Genomic DNA, 5,858 nt, shown 5'->3' on the forward strand with positions numbered 1-5,858 from the left:
GAGATTAAGAATCTCATGATTCTTAATACTGTATTGAGCAAGTAGACATCCTTCCCTCTCTGTATTGTGCCTTTACCACTGTGGAGAAGAAGATATTATAGATAATTAGGGCGGGTATCTGATGACAGGTAGGAGGTGATTTAGATTTAGAAATTCCTCCATATAAAAGTGGTAATAAAAATATTAAAATATAAATTTCTAACAACTCGTAGTTACTACTTAAGGTCAGAAGTAATCATTGCTGTTGGTCATTGTTGTTAGCATCTACTTTAGTCTTCTTGGTAGAATGCAATGAGCTCAAAATACAAAAGGTTAAGAGGTTTATTTTGCATTACTCCAGCCCTCTATTGTTCAAAATCATTGCCCTTGATTTCCAACTGTATTTGAAGGAAATGACCCTTGTAGTACTAGTTTTCAGATATTTCTCCAGTTTTGAAAATTCATAGTACATAAGAAACCTACCCAAAGGCATTGACCCTGATTGCCTAGTATGATTGGCTAAATATTTGCAGACGGTTTTTAGTAAGTCTGTATGTAAAATCCTGCTGCTTGATTCAGAAAGAGCACTCATAAAGGATGAATGGAGTCCTTGGTTTAGTATTAACAAATTAAGAAAAAACGATAAAAGGTAAAATTTTTTAAACGCTTATCCTGAGTTCAGTATAAGGTCCCTCCCAGGACTAGATTACTCTTGCCTAATTTAAGAAAAGCTCTGTTTCAGATGGTGAAAGTTCAATTGGTCAGCGTTCTTGGAAGATTGTGATTGGTTGGGTATTAGGTAAGGACACATGAAACATGGAAAGGTCAACATCTGTGTGACACAATGTCACACACAAACAGAATTCGTGATAACAAGGAGGATGTTGCATCTTGAGAAAAAGAATGAAGTTGGAAGGGTTAAGATAGCAATATTACGTAGTAAGGACCATGCAAAATAATGACTGTAGGTCATTTTTCATTAGTAATTACCATGTTCCAACATTGTTTTTTAAGGCTTAGCTACTTTAACAGTCATAAAAACATTGTGAAGTAGGTAAAATTTTTATCAGCACACCAGAGATGAGATACAAAAACTAAAGTACAGCAAGGGTAAATGTTCAAGATCTCTGGGGTAGGTAGTAAGTATCAACAGTGAGCTATCTTATGTAAAGTTGTTTTCAAGTAAAGAACTACAGCCTACCTTTATTTAAAAATGCACAGATTACAATTATACAATTTATAGCACTACCATAATGTAAGCAGATAAAAAACCGTAGTCCCTCTTGGAATGAATGTTGTCCCAAGGGACTGCTATACACAACCAAAGATGATTTGATAGTAACACACATCTGTAGCCAACTAACTGGGTTATCAGTTAGTTGACCGAGTTGCTTGTCACAAAACATTTTTATACCTTTGTCATCTTTAAGGAAAATTAGGACTGTTTAAACAAGAAACTTCGTTAAAATTTTCTATTCAGTATTTGGAGTCAGTCATTCAGACAATAAAAGGACCGCACTGTTGCTTTATCTCCAACTTCAAAGGGTAAAAATGATCAAGCTACACATTTCCTTGGTAGTCTACCAGCCTTTCTAATACTTTTGTGCTCTATATTACTGGTCATCTTTGAAGTAAGTAACTTTTATTAAGGAAATAAATTCTCAACTGTGTGTTTGATGTCTGTAGCTAATGAGGAAGAAACCAAATGCTCGTTATACTTGCAAAATTCTGCACCGCTAAACAAAAATCAAAGTCAGTTGAATTCCTTTTTTAAATTTCACATCGTCAACTACGTAAAATCATTTCTCATATTGATTTACTTCATGTTTCAATTATATTTCCTATTGAACATTTTTCTTCTGAAGTTTTCAATTGTTTCTTTTTATTCCTGTTGACCTCAGAAACATTCTCACGTCACTGAGTTGTTTTAAATTCTTAATCATGCCATTTTTCTTGACGTTATTCTAGGAATTCTGGCTTCGGTGTGTTTTTACCTCAAGTTCAAATTTGGTCTGACTCACTATGTGAAATAATCACAAAATTTACTTTCATTACATACCTGGGTTAAGTACTCTGTGTCTTAAATCACATTTCTTTTTAGATGAACATCCCTTGGGAATGCTTTTCTAGAGAGCAACTTCAAAGATTTTTTTTTTTCCAGAAAAGTTGCATAGCAGTTTAGATTTTTGAGGCCTCGTGTGGGAGGAAATACATTAACTCAGCTTCTGTCTTATGCCGGCCTTGCAGTAGGCAGGATCAATTTCCCACACAAAACTGATGCCTTATGTTTCCCAAGATGGCGTGAAATGTTTGCTACTCTTATAAGGAGAAACTTTGAAGAGCAGTGCAGGTACAGAAACCTTTCAGAAATGACTGAAATGAAGTGAGGGACAAGTGGCTTTGGCTCTTACTGTGGGTAAGGGGCGAGGTGACAGTGAATGTTTGAACATTACACTAGGACCTTGAGAGGGAGTGTGGTCCTTCTTATCAGGTGGCCCAGATGTGGGGCGAGAGGAGAAGAGTAAGAGGTAGAAACCTGCCAGTGGTGGGGAAGCATCCAGAGCAGCATCAGGTTGCTTCTGTCCTTCGTTTTATCCTGGAGTGACAGTTTGACTAAATATACTACTTTACATTGGATATCAGTTGCCAGCACACTGCTAAATTTTCCAATAGCATGTTCTGTTGACAGTGAAAAAAATTTTTTGTTATTGATAGAATCTTTATATGCTTCTTCTGGCAACTAAATAGTTCTAGTTAGTGTTATAATTTTGAGATTTCTTCGAAATGTGGCAAAGGATGGACTTTATTCCCACTGAATTTGTTGGGCACATAGTAGCTCCTTTCAACTTGACATGTGTGCTTTGCTTCAGTTCAGAGAGGAAAATAAAGTCTCTCAATTGCTTTAATTATATTTCCCCATTTACTTTTCTCTCTGCAAATATTGTATCAGATTTCATACCTTGGGATTTCTCTTTTTTTCTGAACTTTCATTTTATGTATTTCTATCTTTTGTTTGATAATGAGGAAAAATTTATTTTACTTTCAGTGCTTCTATTTTTAAAAATTTTTCAATCTTCTAAGATTTTTTGATTGATATTATTGTTATATATTAGACATGCATAAAGATCACGCTCATCAGAGGGAGTTTGTACCTGTGCACGATATATCTTGATTTTTCTTTTTCTTACCAATTCCCTCTCTTCCCTTCAAACCCATTTCCTTGCCTCATTTGCAAAAACTTTATTCCATTTTCATCCTTCTATTCTCTTCTTTTTTCCTTTCAAATGTCAATCTGTAGTGAAATCACAAAAATTATTTCAAACTCTCTGGTTGCTCTTTTTCACAGCAAGATCTGGTTGATCTTACGTAATGGGTGAAATATCTTATGACCTTATATTTGCCCATGAGTAATAGAAAACACAATTGTAGTAGCTTAATAAATAAACAGAAAAAGGTAGTATTGATCTTCTACAGCAAGAATCTGGACTAAGCCGATTGGCGCAGGTTTTGCAGGAAAGAGTTTCACCATTTTCAAGTCATCTTTATCATGTAGGCCTTTACCCTTATTCTTATCCTTGCAGAATTACTGTGTTTTTAGGCCTCATACTGGGTTTAAAACAAAAGGAGATAAAAGCAGAAGACTACATTTTATCTATATCTGATATCTGTATCCTTTAAAAACTTTCGTGAAAGCAATACCCATGCTTATAGGTTACTGTCCAGAATCAGATCACATGGCCAATCACTGAAACATGTTTTGGGAAGAGCTGTGAACAGGGTTGAGACAGCAAATCATTGATGCTTGCCAGAGAATGAAATTTTTAATGAATGTCCTCTTTGGTTCTTTGCCTTGTCTCTGTTATTCTACTGTTTCTGAAATAACTGACCCTTCCTGACACTACTTGTAGCTGAAGAACTAGATTAATAAATAAATGACTGCCCTTTTTTATTTTAAACATTTTTTCATTTAAGGCTTCTTAAATTTTGTTATTGAAGCATTTGTCATTTTGAAATGTTGCTATATTATTTTATTATCTTAGATAGAGGGATTACAGTAATGGAAATTCTCATAGTCAATTCCTGATACTACCTGATTACCAAAGTTAACTTCCTCTTTAACTAGATGGACTTTTTTAGGTTCTTTGTTTACTTTTATACTACCTACCCTTCCCACTTTTCACTATGGATGTGTGATCTTCATTCTTATTTGCTCTTGGATCTTTGCCAAAACCTTGCATGGAACCAGAATGGCTCATTTTCCAAGATTTGCAAAAAGTTTAACTTATATTTGTTTTTATTATTTTTCTTTTTTACAAGCTCCTGGGAAGATTATGCTTTAGGTTTGAAGTAACTGAACGAGGAGGGAAAAATAAGATCATGCAATTAGACCAATAGACTAAATATTCTTCTTGAAAGTTTCTCCTCCTTGAATTAGTAAAGATTTACAAGTATATTTATTGATTTTATTTTTATTATCCCCAATCTTTACTAGTTCATAAAATTCAGAAGTAAGTGTTTAAAAATGTTTTAGGGAGATACTGATTTAGCATCACACCTGCAGTACTGTGCAGTAGTGGAAGCTGAGGTGCGGGCAGAGAGGACAGAAGGTGAAGAACAAGAAGAGAAGAGAAGAAGGAGAAGGAGGAGAAGGATTAGAAGAAGAAGAAGAAGAAGAAGAAGAAGAAGAAGAAGAAGGCTCTGACTTCTTTGTTGGAGTTTTTGGTAGAACATAGGAAGCGAAAAAAAGTCTTTCAGATTATCTTGTCACATTTTAGGTTTTGGGAAGATCAGCAGACATGAATACCTAAGGTAAAATTTGAATGAACAGTTAGACTTTGAAGTGTTTATCTAAGTGGTGAAATCCATGAAGCTTTGTAGAGCACACCCAAGACTTCACACAGAGGAGGCAGTTGGGAGTTCAGGCTAGCTAGAATACTAGACTTCTATATGTGTATGTCCTCTTCAGCAATATATCTTGTTAAATATAACTAACTGCATTTCACATAGCTTCCCCAAGATATTACATGTCAACATTTATCAAAATTGTTTTGTCAAATTTTGCACATGGACAAGGTGACCTCTGGAAGAGAAAAAAGTAGGTGAAATTACATCCCAAAGATTCTCACTCACTATCAGCAAGGGCAGGGTTAGGAAGGGAAAAGATTAATCTTTGATCAACCACTTTGTGTTAGACACATACTGTTAACCAGTATGTGTCTGTGAATTTTATGCATGTGAATTTTATGAACTAGTAAAGATTGGGGATAAAAAAATCAATAACTGGTTGTGTTAGACCATTTATGTCATTTTTAATTTTATAACTTTCAAACAATGTATCTTTATTCATTTTAAATTGTCTGATAAAATTGTGTGTGTTAATTTCGTACAACATTATGTTTTGAAGTCTGTACACACTGTGGAATGGTTAAATATAGCTAATTTACATGCATTACCTTACATATTACTTTTATCATGAGAACTCTACATTTTCTAAAACTGCAACATCAAAAAAGCACAATGTTACAATCAATATAGCTAATTCTATGGAACTGATCTCTTGAATTTATTTATTCTAACTGAAACTATACTATATTTTAAATGTAAGAGAAGTAAGTAAATCATTTCAAGTCCCAGTTAATTAAACAAATGTATTAGTTTACTATGGCTGCAGGAACAAAATCTGAGACTAGTGACTTACAGAAAAGAAATTGAACTTTTTATAATTCTGGAGCCTTAATGTCCAAGATCAAGGTGTCAGCAGGATCATATTCAGTTGAGGGCTGTCTCCTGGGATTATGGACACCCTCCTTTTTAGGTGCCTTTCACCATGTTCTCTGTGTCTGTAAATATGTCATGTGTCTTTCCTATGACGCTAGTCA

The sequence above is a fragment of the Cavia porcellus genome, unplaced genomic scaffold (assembly GCF_034190915.1).
Source record: "Cavia porcellus strain 051 isolate PalLab524CR breed Dunkin Hartley unplaced genomic scaffold, mCavPor4.1 scaffold_4, whole genome shotgun sequence".
Lineage (NCBI taxonomy): Eukaryota > Metazoa > Chordata > Mammalia > Rodentia > Caviidae > Cavia > Cavia porcellus.